General features: G+C 36.1%; 1 long non-coding RNA gene across 3 annotated transcripts; it reads left to right on the top strand.

Moving 5' to 3' along the window:
- Positions 1 to 2,556: 2,556 nt before the first annotated feature.
- Positions 2,557 to 7,437, top strand: LOC147517073 (uncharacterized). 3 transcript variants are annotated; one of them, XR_015213799.1, is made up of 4 exons: positions 2,557 to 3,025; positions 4,405 to 4,786; positions 5,906 to 5,987; positions 7,255 to 7,437. It is a non-coding gene; the product is annotated as an uncharacterized LOC147517073 (long non-coding RNA). The 3 variants fall into 3 exon arrangements; XR_015213798.1 differs by lacking the exon at positions 2,557 to 3,025 and having other exon boundaries at positions 4,307 to 4,786; XR_015213800.1 differs by lacking the exon at positions 2,557 to 3,025 and having other exon boundaries at positions 4,307 to 4,786; positions 5,880 to 5,987.
- Positions 7,438 to 14,416: the final 6,979 nt, after the last annotated feature.

Below are 14,416 nucleotides of genomic sequence, written 5' to 3'. Positions count from 1 at the left end.
TCTCCATCAAGATCCGTTGATCGTCCCCTAATATCCTCCCCGGGTCGCATTTTGCTTGCTCTACCTTCTCTTCTTCTGTTATAAACTCCTTCAACAACCCCTTTCCTATCATCCTCTGAATCAACCATCTTAACGCATAGCAGCCGTCCGTCTCATGGTTGTGTATTTGATGATAGGCACAATAGGGTCTACCTTGTACCTCTACTGGTTTGGTTTGCGGACCCTCATACCCCTGCAAATTCTGAATTAACGGTACTATCTCGCTCAACGACTTGTTCAGTGGCACTTGCTCTACCTCACGATATGGCTTTTTGTCTCGACTCTCCCTCCTAGCATCTTCTCTGCTCCTCTCGGGCCGCGACGAATATCCTCGGTATCCGCTGCCCCCTTTGTCCGAAGACTCATATTGCCGACGCCCGCCCTTTTCCAGCGATATAACCGCCTTCCCGGCCTTCTCACCTCCTTTCGCAGATGGTGTCTTCGTGACGATGTACTTCTCCACCCTCGGTACAGATCCTGTAATGTTGCAATTTCATTCTTGGCTACCGACTCATGTACCCTTGTTCCCAGGCGCAATCCTCTCTTGAAAGCTATCACCGCCGTCCTTTCGTCCAGATTCTCCACTTTCAAGGTCTCTGCTTTGAATCTACACAAGAAGTCCCTTACCGATTCAGCGGACCTCTGCCTTACGTTGAACAAGGCCGTGATGTCCACAACACGCTTCTTCTGGTGTATAAAATGATCAATGAACGCCTGCTCCAACTCTTGAAAGTTATTAATACTCTTAGAAGGTAATATGTAATACCAGTCAGATGCTCCCCCTTTTAAGCTTGCCGGGAACATCATACATCTCAGCCCGTCATACCGCGGCTCCTGCCACAACGGCATCTGCTGCCGGAAGTGATGAATGTGGTCAGCGGGGTCCCCAGTCCCATCGTACCTCTCAAACCTTGGCTTGTTGAACCTCTTCGACACCTCCGACTTCCAGATCGCGTCCGCCAGTGGGTTGCGGTTCAACCCTGCCAGCACCTAACTCGCCGCACCTCCCATGCCCTTGGCCTGTTTCGGACTAGCGCCGGATCGCTGGCGATCATTTCTCTGACTTGCTCCTTGGTGAGCCCCACCACTGTCTGTTCTTCCACATCTGTTCCCCCTTCCTCCTCTCTCTATGCTCTCGACACCTCTATTGTCTCTTTCTCTCTCCTTAACCCCTCATTTTCTTCTCTCAACCTCGCTATCTCCTCATGCAACAACCTTGTTTCCTCCGCCTCTGACATTACTGTCTCTTCCTTACCTTGTTCCTCCCTTTCACTCCTTACTGATTCCACATCCATCTCGGCGACCGTCGTCTTTTTTGGTTGACCCACTCTTCTTTTTGTTGCCATCTCACTATTTTCCACTCTCTCTCCCCACAGACGGCGCCAAATGTTGTGACCTATCCTCCTCTCCTCCTCTCCTGTTCTATTTATAATCCCTCATCTCTCTCTTAGGCCATCCACCTGTCCCTCTATCTCTCGGTCCATTGATTGCCGCGTGGAGGGTTCCCGTACGACCCTAAGGTTTTCCCCATGCTCCTGCTGGGCACGTGTCCTGATGGTACAACTCCAGGTCAGCTATCCCTTCAAGTCACAGCTCTACACTGTCAGTCCTCGGTTCTTAGCCTTCAATTCATACTTGACTCCTATGTCCGCGACCCTAATAGAATGCTTCTCACCCCACTGCATGTCCTCTTTCTGGATCCATCACCCGCCGGATCGTCGGCCATCATAAATTGGGTCGCTACAATAATCCAATGCTCTTTTCCATTTTTTTTAGTGATTGGAGATTGTAGAGATTGCTTTTGCAAAGGAAGTTGCATTGTTCTCTTGCAACATTATTACCAATGTATATTGGCTCATTTAGGTGCAAAAGCAACATCCATGTTATTTTGGTTTACCAATGAAGTGATGATGTGTCCTAACAGAAGTTTGGTATAATCCTTAGAGCTTGTTCGCCGGCTTTCTAATCTAATTTATTTTACATCATATTTGGTTATATTTGTTGGTGTAGAGCGTTTGAGGAAAACTGTCCTAATTACCTCCCTGTCCATTTTAAACCTCGCTGCAAGAATCTCACAGTCAGTTTGGTTTCAATAAGGAGGAGTTAAAATATTGTAAATGTTTTCAACTTGCTTCTAGAAGCTGAAAAGAGTATGTTTCATTTCTTCCATTGATTTAAAAAAAAAAAAAAAAACCTTACCATAGTAGGCCTATAGAGGAATCCAGCTTATGCACGTTGTGTCGTGCTTTTGCAAAGAGTATGTTTCATCTTTCAATATTTGTAGACTTTGAATTGAGTGTTAAATTTTGCAGGGTTGACGAGTTTGTGCACTAAACACAACAAGGGCAGTTAGGGTATTAAGTAAAATATTGACGTTGGTGTGATGGGAGAAAACAAAATGGGGGTTTATGTCTAAGGAATCATAAAATGGGGGGTTTAGTCTAATTAACCCTATTAGTTCATTCTCCTTTGCCCATAAGCATGATATGGTCAATTTTTTCTAATGGGTCATATAAACAAATTTTGAAATCTTCTAATATGTTTCATTCCGAGGCACTTCTAACTCACATATCAAGTTAAAAATTGATATTTTGAACTCTTACAGCTATTGTATAATTAACTTTACAATATGGGTGTGTGTGTGTTGGGATTTCTACACAAGCTTTCGTTTTGTGCACAAGATGTCTGATAAAACGCTCAGATGGGTTTGCATTATGTTTCATTCAGTCGTAGTGCAGTCTAGCTAGCTAATTAATGGATTGATTAATTGATTATTAATCAATTAAGAAATGAAATTGATTATTGATCAGTTCAATTAAATTGATAAAATATTTGTGTATTTACTTCTTTTGGTTCGTATGCATTTGATTTTAATATCTTCCTTTCGCCTATCTAGGTGTATCCCACTTAAACAAACCAACCCCTTTTGTTTGAATTTGCATTCTTCTTTGACCAAGTTCAAGAATTGAATCCTAGCGTAGGGTAGGTTAGTATTAGGGGTGGGAATTTGGCCCTAACGACCCTAACCCGGCCCTGACCGACCCGACCCTAAGCCCTATAAAGCCCTCACAACTAAAGCCCTCACAGAGTTTAGGGCCGGGCCGGGCCGGCCCTAATGCCTTCTAGGGCAGGGCTAGGGCTAAGATTCTAAAACATAGGCCCGACCCTAACCAAGCCCTAACCGGCCCTGTTTCATACTTTCACTATAAATACACATACCATAATTGTCCAACTCTTTGTTAAATATTTTCAATTAAAATAACATTGTCCTTTGTAATTTATCACTTACACCCAAGGGTACTTCCAATAACTTGTTTTATATAACAAAAACTTGTCAACTTAGCAGCCATGAAGAACAATGAGCACTAGCCTAATAAAAATAAGACTTTATTCCTTTGATCATCAAGTCAAAGTCCATAACTTATTATTCTCAATTTCTTTTCTCACTTATTTCTTATAAATTATATTTTTATTCACATCCAAGCCAAGTCTAAAACTAAAGGTTTCCTTCCACACCATTAAAAAGCAAAATCTGAGCGGACATTTGTAACATATAAACCAAAAACACCCTTTGTCAGAAAAATGACATTTGTAATCTCAAACCTTTCTCCATCACTTGTTCAAAAGCCAATATTTTCATTTCCATATACAAAGCTTGAATCACTTTTAAATTAGAAGAAAGGTAATATTATATTTGTTTGAATCTATTATAGAAATAATTTATGATATTACAAATAGTTTAACAACTTCCATGACCTTTTAACCAAAACTATTATGTTTATTCTTTATATCTATTACTTCTTCATTTAAAATGATAATATAATTATTTGTCTATGTATTTCAATGTTAAATGTAATTTCAGTGAGGTTTGAGTACAAGGAAGAACAAATTCCGAACTCTCGATGTACTTCAGTTCATTAGATTGTGGATGTGCATTTTAAATTTTTGGACTTATACAGGATTATTACTAGATTGGTTGGACTTTGAGTTTGTAGATTATTGTACATTTTTGTAATATAAATGAGTTTTAAAACTGATGTAGTAAAAAAAAAAAGAAAATATATAGGCCCGGCCCTAAAGCCCGACCCTAAAGCCCTTAAAGAGGGCTAGGGTCAGGGTCAGGGCTTGAGGTTTAGACTTGTGACCCGGCCCGACCCGGCCCTATGCTGACTTTAGGGCCGGGCCGACCTGGCCCTAATATCTGAAGGGCTTTAAATATTTAGGGCCGGGCTAGCCCGACCCGGCCCATTGCCCACCCCTAGTTAGTATACTGCTCAAATAGTTCACTATTGATGAGTGTTTGTAGTATTTTACTATTTCATTTGTCCTTTTGGTTACTCTGACTCTAGTGAATGTGATGTACAGATATAGGTACCTCATTTTCGTCTTGTGTAGCTTAGCCTTAGCCATGGTTCAGCCTGAGACCAGCTCAAGACATGGCAAGTATGTGCTGATATATTTCTTATGTTGGATTGTGGATTTTCTTGATACTTGATCCCTTCCCACCATGCTTTGCTTGAATGCTATAGAATCTCAGTAGCCACTATGCAGTAACAAAGCTTAAACACTTAAAAGATGTACCAAGTAGTGAATTTGTTAGACACTAAACATACATATATTAATACATACATGACCTTCTGGAATTCTTATGTTTACATACATGCATGAACTTGCTGCTGATTATCCCTATGACCAGTTAAGAGTTCTTGTTGCTGCTGATTATCCTTATGATGATATCAAACTTAAGGTAATCCATTTTTGGTGTTTTTCTGTCTTTATTTCTCATCTGTTTCAATTCAGTTCTTTGTGTTAGAATTTGTGCTTTTGCGTTTCTTTGAACGTAGATATATGAATCAGTTTAAGTTTATTGTAACTGTTTTAGATATGCTTTACTTGAAGATTAATTAATCTGATTGATTCTCAATGAGCATATATCTTCATTTTTGTCAATTGACGATAAAAGAGTGGATACAATGAAGGTTCATTTAGTTGAGATATTGTGCTCTTGGTCTGGTTTTGTTTCACATCATTTTTTTGTGGTAAAATTTATTTGTGCTACTTACACAGTAAGAAGGAAGCATGGAATTTATCGTTTTATTTTATTTATTAACTTACTTTACGAAATTTTAAAGACCTGGCTGGGCAAGCAATTCTATATTTCCCATGATAATAGAGTGTGGATCCATGTCACGTGTCTTCTAGCTAAAATATTTATTGTCATCATTTGCAATCCTTAATATGGAAATGCATTCAACTGGTACTTGATTAATTATTGAGACTTCATCGTTGGTAAAACTGTTAGCTTTTTCTGGACTAGTCTATTTTTTCACACACGGTTTGCAAGATGTAGGGCACATTGAAAGATACTTTGTATCTGGTGTTTGATACTTGAAACTTAGATTTGAAGCAGCACATAGATTCCCCTCCTTAGTTTTCTAATGATTCGGTGTTAGTAAAGGTGGGTGACTTCATTGCTCTAATTGAACCTTGAGTTATTACTAGTATAGTAGCTTTCTAATATGTCTTTTCTTGATTAGACTTGGTGAGTTAGTTTCTATTTTGAGAGTGTAATACGTAGTCATATTATATATGTATGGCTTGTTTGGTAGTAACATTTTTACAAGTTTTAGTTGTTCCTTGTCATTTTATTCATTTACATGAATTCATACTAAAGTTAAATCTGGTCTTCATGATGTTGTAGTGGTCTTGATGATGTTGTATTTTAATAGCTCAATTCTAATTAATAACTGATTAGACCAATTTTTATTCTTAAAGATTTGTTCTCAATCATATCATGTGATTGTTAATTTTTAGACCTTACGTTTGCCTTATGTTCACAGAGTTTCATTAGATGTGTACTTCACAGATTTTAGGCACACCTTCATTTCTAGTTATGGGTTCAGCGCAAGCACAAACTCCGAATTCGCAAGAACCAGCTAACTAAATGTGTAAGTCTTACTTGAAGTTTAGGCTGTGTGGATTCTATTTTTGTTGGAGTATTCTACAATTCTAAGACACTTTTTTTTGCTGATCATAGTTTTACTACACCTCAAGACCAGATTAATCTCATTTAGTATGTGTGATTCACCATACTTAGCTACCTTGCACTAAGGGTTAGCTTCCTTTTATGGGTTGGTGATCGTGGTAGCCCTTGCTTACCTAGTAAGTAGTCGACAATATTTAACACCTAGCCTCCTCGCTAGAAGTGGTTATAGATGCATTGAGAATGTAGATACTTCGTCAAAATTTGTAACTATCACTTGCACACTTGGTTTAGTTTCAGTGCCGGCTCAACCCTTAGGCGAGTTAGGCGGCGGCCTAAGGCCTCAAATTCGGAAGGCCTCATATTTCCTAATTTATCCACATATTTGTTTATTATTACCTAATTTTATAAAGAAAAAAATACCAAAAAAGGATATGATAGTCAATTTGTTTACAAATGGGTTTTCTATCCACGCACTAAATTTCGGAGTGAATTAATGTGGAGTGTATACAATCCAATAGTCCACCGTACAAATGACATCCTGATGTATTAATATGAATCCAATGACTACAAGCGCATAGTAATTTCAGTTTTTGTAGGAGTGTGCTCATTTAATCAAATTGTTTCATTGGAAGAATAAAAACAAATGGAAAATCCCACGTTTAGTAAAAGAATCTCCATATTCTATGCATTTTCTTCTTTTCTATCTTAATTAACTTGTCTTAATTAAAGAAATTGTCATTACACTTCTCTCATTAAATCTTTCTCTCTCACTTGTTCTATTTCACCAATTTCAAGTTTAACCGTTTGTCAATTTCACTTTTGAGTTCTAAACAGTTAATCATCAATTCATCATCTAATACTCACAGTTTTTGTGAAATTTGTTTTGTTTTTGTTTTTTTATTTCAATATGAATCTATTATTTTATTTATTTATAGTTTTGATGTTTATTTGGTTACGTTCTTGTCGTTTTTTCGTTCGATTTGAGTCATGATACTAGATTTTCGCTCTTAATTTATAATAAAATTGTGAATATACAGTGAACTTTTTTTGGTGATTATAGATGGCCTGAGAAATAAAGGCCTCGCAAATAAAGGCCTCGCCTAAGGCCACACTTTGGCTTGAGCCGGCCCTGTTTAGTTTGTTGGTTTGACTTTTATTTAGGTGGTTCACGACATTTCCAATTTATTTACATAAAGTAATTCAGCCACTCCTTGTTTTATTTTTTGTAGGTAAATTCAAAGGATGGACAGAAGAGGGTGACGATGGCAGACTCATTTTGTCAGAGGCTGGGAGTTACCTCACATATTCATATATATGAATAGTTTTTTTTAAAAAGTTTTTGAATGATCATGTATAAAGTCTGTTACAATGGTATATATATATTGATAATCTTATGAAAAGCAATTACTTGTAGTGAAGATCAATGTTTATTCGCTAATTAATGGATTATGTTTTGTGAATGTATCATGAATTGGTGAGTTTGTTACATTGGAGATCTAAATGATTTCTATAATTATCAGGGTATAAAATTAATTTTTTTTTTTCCAGAAAATGTATCTTGTTTTATGACGGGTTTTGAAAAACCATCACAAACGGAACAACTTTCTTGACAGTTTTGACAGAAACCTATGACGCTTGCACCCCAATTAATAACGGTTACCAATGGAACTGTCAAAACAATTTCTCCTATTATAACGGTTTTAGCCCTATTTTCGACATATAATCATTGAGGTACATAATAGCTTTACCAAAACCGTCATAATTTTAACAATGGTTTTTGTAAACTTTTATGCAGGCTCTATAATAACTGTTGTTTCTTTAATGAAAAAATATCATTAAATTTGTTTTATGATAGCTTTTAGCCGTCATTATAAGTATATTTTTTAGTAGTGATTATACTCTTTTCTTTCCTGATTACTGCACTTCACACATCTTCCAAGCTATAACAGGGATTGTTATCTAATCCCTTTTGCACTGATGTCAGGATTTGGTCTTAGAGATTCATGCAAACACTATTTTAACATTTTGTGCTCTAAACTTTAAATCTTATAAATTTCCTATACTCCAAGGGTGCGGGTGCAAATTCTGTCCTACTTGTACTGCACTACCATTATCCACTAATGGTCCAACAGCTCTAAATGAAAAAGTTAGTATTTGTTTTTATCAATGAAATAGTAATAAAAAAAAAATAATAAATAAATAAATAAATAAAAACGGTCATAAATAATAGACCAATAACAGATTACCTGTTTTGCGTTCCATGTGAACATCGACTGCAAGTCTGCTGATACATTCAACGTCAAGCTGACCTGTATACCCAGCAAAGAAAATAATGATGAAGATGAGAGACTTAAGTAACTTGGTATTCAAGCAAAGACAGCAATAAGCACTATAAACTATTTACGATATACAAGACAAGGAAATCAATAACAAGTGGACAGGGAAAAAGAAGAAGATCACATAATATGATACAGAAATTATCATCAACATACTTAGTTACATATTTAAGCCATGCTGGTATCTTGGCATTTAGTTATTGTAAGGATATGGCTTGAAACATGTTTCTATTTTCATAAGTTGTGGCCTCAACATGATTGAATAATATTGGTAGCTTTCATCACCAAAATCTCAAAAACAACCATACTAACCAAGTTTTCCAAGATAGTAGAAAGATGACTAGCGGAACTATTTCTAGAATACAAAATAAAGTGCTAGACTGATATTTACTTATAGACGGATCACTCATGGGATTGCTCTAAACCAGTGCACTATTACCACTGTTTTGATCTTCTTCATCGTCACCACTCCATCTTGTTTGGTTATTATAGACGTATTCGTTGTCGGAATCCATTTTTTTGTTAGAACTAGAGAAACTATGTTGAAAAAAAATGTGTGAAATGACAAATGTCCGACTGTCGCGCGATATTTAAACAAGCATAGCACGCGACATTGGTAATGTCGTGCGACAGTACTAATAGCGCGCAACATTACCAATGGCGCGCATGGTAGGGTCTACAATCACATTTGCGGTCGATATTTGCGACCACTTAGAGTTGGTCAAAATTTGCGTTCAGTTTCTTCAAATTTCGTCTTCAAATTTGAAAGAAATGCTACCACCACCTAGAGATGCTCTAAACAATTATAATAATTTTAAAATCATTTTATAGGATTTCTATTTACTACTACTCGAGATGGTAAGCAGCACAGATTATTTCAGTTCGTTTCAGCATGACCGTACCTTAGCGGGCTTCAGCCCCACCAATTTTTAAAATGAATAAACAGTAAAAACGGTAAAAATCTATAAATCCTCGTTGTTTACCAACTTTTTATATTTTCCGAGTATTATTATGAGCCCCTCTATATCCGTCAGATTGAAGTGTTATCAATGGGCCCTGTAGTGACACATGTTCTTTCATTAAATTAGATAGCGTCCGTTCGATTATGGGTATCTCAACTATCAGATAGGGACCAAGTGTCCACCCAAATTAAGACTAGAGTGGACCAGAATTAACGGCAAATTCGTAATTAAAAGCTTATGGGTACTTTTGTCACAAAATAAAAGAGGGCTAACTTCTGACTTAGTCAACTAATTGTTGACCGATGGAAAACGAAAATGTGAGGGGTATTGCTAGGGATGTCCAAACAGTACCCGACCCGGCCTGAACCTGACTTTTTAGGTTTTGAACGGGTATCGGGTTATCCAAACCCGGACCGGTTTTCAACGGGTCGGGTTTGAAGTCGGGTATTTTGTTGAGAAGTGTGACCAAACCCTACTCTAATCCTATATTTCGGGTACCCATCGGGTTCGGATTCGGGTTTCGAATAGGATAAAACCTGGTATAAATAAAAAAAAGAAGACAATAAGAAACTTTATTTGAAATATATATCTACATTTTATTCCTTCTTCGGTTATCCACCAATCCTTCAAACAAAATAAAACTTCTAATGAACTTGGAAGTAATTATCACCTATAATCGGACATAATTATTTGATATGATTTAAAAATAGATGGATTCGGAATGAACTATAAACACATGATCACGTGTAATTACTGAAAAAATTGGAAATCCCGACATAATTTTTTTCATAATCCAATATATTAAATAACTCATCATTGTAAACATGTATGAGATCATAATCCAAATATTTATTTAACTCATTCTTTTATATGAGATTAGTAGTATGCAATTGAAACCGGATTTGGGGTTCGATTTTGATCCGGGTTTGGTTTCGAGTTTTTTAGCCCTTTTAACGGGTTTATGGCTAAATTATCGGGTCGGGCTCGGGTCGGTTTGGGTTTAGAGAGTGTAACCAAACCCTACCCTATGTATTTCGGTTTGGGTTCGGGTTCGGGTATTGTCGGATTCGGGCAAAGTTTGGTGCGGGTATTTTGTTCGGGTTTTGGGCAGATTTCGGGCAAGATGGACATCCCTAATACGGTATTGCAAATCATCTTCAATTGGGGGTATCACAAAAGTCATCTCCAAATGTGGGGGAATCACTAATTTACTCTATAAATAATAATGAGGCTTCTATATATATATAAAAGCTCGCACATATTTTCTCTCCTCACCATATCGCTCTGTTTTGCACCCTGAGCAATATGATTGGCTTTTAAAAAATAGGATGGAATAATAATTAGTAACACCTCCCTACATTTGTTTAATTCTCCCTCTACTATTTTAAAATCATTATGACCTCCCCAAATTCTAATTTTATAAACAAATAATAATGAAAAAAGCAAAACAAAAAAAACCTAAACCAACAAATCCAATGCCAAATACATAAATAACAAAAATAAAAAACGTTTCATCAAAACCACGAAGCCATTTCTTTTCAATCGCTCGGTCTCCATTCTCCATAGCCCTATTCTAATCTATTGGTTTTGTGCCAACATCAAAATCAGTTTATAGCCATCACCTATTTCAAATAGAAAAACGCGTTTGAAAAGCTAGAATTGCGAGCAGGATTCCATTTTTAGTTCGCTGCCGAGTTCTGCTGGAAGCAATTATGAAACCCAAAACTAGCAAAAGAGAATCTAGAGAAAAGGAAATGAATTTGATCAAAAGATCAAATCCATATTTTGTTCTCTTCAAGTTCTACTCTTGGCTTTCTTCTCTTCAATCACCACGGCACTGTCCTTTCCTGTTTCCTCACCGCTCAAAAAAATGCTTCTCCTCAAAATCAAAATTCCGACAAAAGTAGAGTAAAAAAATCTTCACTCCCAATATAATTATATCTTCTGTTCTCAATTCTTTGTTGTTACTTTTCGTACATTATAGTGAATCTAGTACTATACTCGAAGTGGTGGGTTAGTGACCTTTTTCCATTACGTACACTGGTATGACCTTTTGATCTCTTTACCTTATTATTTCTTTTTGTCATCATCTCATTTAGTGTTTGAATACTTTTTGACTGTTATTGTATATTTGTATGGCATAATTCATTTAGTTAATATTGACTCTGTAGATGTTTACTTGCTTAGTAATAACTTGAGTTATATAATGCTTAATTACTTTTTGATGTAACAACAAATGTATGTACTCTATTAGTTCTCTCTGTCTCTCAGCACCCTTATCAATTCCACTACATCCCTCATTGATAATATGATTATTTTATGCGATTACCATTTGAATCAGCAACGAGGCTCACACAAGTAGTAGCAACTAGCAACAGAGTAGACTTAAGTCACAAACCACTGATAAACACACCGGGGTCCAAGTGCACTAGGGCAAAAAAGTTTCAGTTCCCCTATGTAAATCAATACATCATATTTATATGCATGATAAAAGCAGCTCCAAGGCTGCTCGATTTCCTTCTCCAGTTGTTTGATACAATTCACTGTCTAACAATGCTTTGGGGGTTTTGAATTTAGGCCTTCACATCGGCTTGGAAAGCAGCATGTGAGTCTACTGGTGATGTAACTTGGTAGTTGTTCATTTTCAGTTATGAGTTGCCAGTTAGTTAGTCCTCCAGTCTTAGTACTAGTTATAATTTGAAAACGATGTTTTCATCTAGCTATAGATTAGTTTTTGAAATACTTTGTCATGGTTCTAGAATGTGAAGTTTTTATCAATGACAAAAACAAGATTGAGAGGGATAACGTCTACGAACAGCAAGTTCTTCCACATTGTGCTACTAGATTGTAAGGACTTCCATGGAATAAGGATCAAAATCAGTGCTCCAGCCAACAATCCTAACACAGATGGGATTCACATTGAGAGGTCGACAGGTGTTTTAATTTCGAACTCAGTCATTGGCATAGGTGATGACTGTATTTCCATTGGACAAGGCAATTCTCATGTTACCATAACTAACATCACTTTTTGAAGACCGTTTTAAACAAGTTTCCTAATTAATTTGGATTTAGGGAGTAATTGATGTTGGTGGACCAATGGGAATGTTAGAGTATGCTAGAAGTACTCCTCAATGAAGATTTGGAGGTTTTGTTTATTTTTATTTTTATTTACATTGTTCTTTTATACATTTTTCCTCCTAACATTGCTGCAAATGATTTTTTGTTGTGGATGCAGTGGAAGCCACCACGTTGTTGTTACTACCACCACTGTGGAAGTTATTGTTCCTCGATTTATGGAGAGGATGGAAGCTTTTTAAAACAAATAATTCAGATTTTTTGTTATCTAACATTCATGCATGCATATTGCATCACTGTTTTATATTGACTGCAAGCTTTATTTCAAATATCTGCTACAAGAATTACTATCATTGAGCCCAAAATTAATCATATATATGCCATGCAAGATTTTTATTTATGCAGCCTTTAACCTTACGCCTACATGTTGGTTTATTTATGTTATGTGAATGAACTTCTAGGTTCCTTGAAAAATAGTAATTGAGTTTTCTGTCATATTATTATATTATTCTAATGTACTCTATTTGATTCTAGGTAGTTGTTGTAACGTGTTTATTTTTGGATGTTTGGGGATTCATCATTTGATAGGATTGGGGATGAACATGCATGCTTGATTGGATAAAAATTGAACTTTACAAGTTTACATGTGCATGTCATGTTATAAAAAAAACATTGGAATTAGGCATTTTGCATTGCACAGGGAAATTGTTATTGGATTTTCTGTGAAAGGTACCTGGATCTCAAGGAAAGTATATATCAGGAAAGAGGTACAAATGGAACTAACAATAAAATTTTGGACTTCTTGCAAGAGAAGGTTAGCATTATAGCATCGTGTGCAATGGAGTTCTTAATTTTTTTTGAAACTGTTCGTTCCTCACATAATGCCTTCAAAACAAACAAAAGACTATCCTAAGAATGTCATTCTGTTTTGATCTTTGTGTTTGTCGCCTTACGTTCCTCCCTGTCTATCATGTACTAGCATGGGAAGGGCCCACTACTGTTAATGAAATATTGATTTTATATGGGCACTGGATAAGATTGTTTGATGTAGCTTTTAGACTTGAAGGGACGGTTAAGCGCTAATATTGCTTATAGCTGCTATTAACTAAATATTATTTTTTGTTTAGCAAATATAATACTATTGTGCCTATTCTTTTTGTTTTGTTGGTTTTTGCATTATTGTGTTATATATTTGCACATAATACAAGTGTAGTACCAACAATTTCAATACAAGAAGCCGCTTCTTTAATGTAGGCTCGATTTTCTTGATAGCCTTAATTTCAAAAATATTGATTGCAAACAAGCAGTAATCAGACAAACAAAAGATATTGATGAGTAGTAGATAACACATGGCAGTGACGTTATTGCTGACTCAAAAGGGGGAGATTGATGCAAAAAGGTCAGTACATGTTTCCGTAATTTAGTTCCGAAACTTTAGTTATATGGAAATAATTTTAGTTTTTCTTTTGATTGAACCTTTTGGTTTTAATGGCAGAGATGAAGGACCCTTTGAAAGAAGTCCAAGTTACGTACTACAAGCGACTTTAGTATGTAGGACAACCACATAACAGATATTGGAGACATGAAGTAGGATGGGCTATTTCCACAAACCAATATATAGGAGGGCTGCCCCATATAAGAAAGTGCAACTAACGGATGATTGAAAGGCACAATTGATTTCTTCAAGGTCTTTAAATATATATATATTTAATTGATTCCTTGAGTTTATATTCTAAAGTTTGGACAATTTATTAATTTGATTTTCACGGATTAAATTTATCTGCTTTAAGCTTTAAGCTCGAGTGTAAAGTTATTTGTTATGAATTTTGTTACCTAGCTAGCACCATTTGTCAGTAAAAGTAAGAATTTAGAAATTTTTATGTTTTTGTACAACATGTTTCTTTATAGCAGTCCCTTTTTGAGCTCTCTCACTGTGTCCACGTCATTTTTTTACTCACTAGAAATCATTTTGTTACTCACTAGAAATCAAGAGGCAAATAAGGAATATTAGGATAAAT

Source organism: Coptis chinensis, chromosome 2 (assembly GCF_015680905.1).
Source record: "Coptis chinensis isolate HL-2020 chromosome 2, ASM1568090v1, whole genome shotgun sequence".
Taxonomy (NCBI): Eukaryota; Viridiplantae; Streptophyta; class Magnoliopsida; order Ranunculales; family Ranunculaceae; genus Coptis; species Coptis chinensis.
Note: the sequence above shows the minus strand (reverse complement) of the source record. Positions and strands in the feature narration are given on the sequence as shown.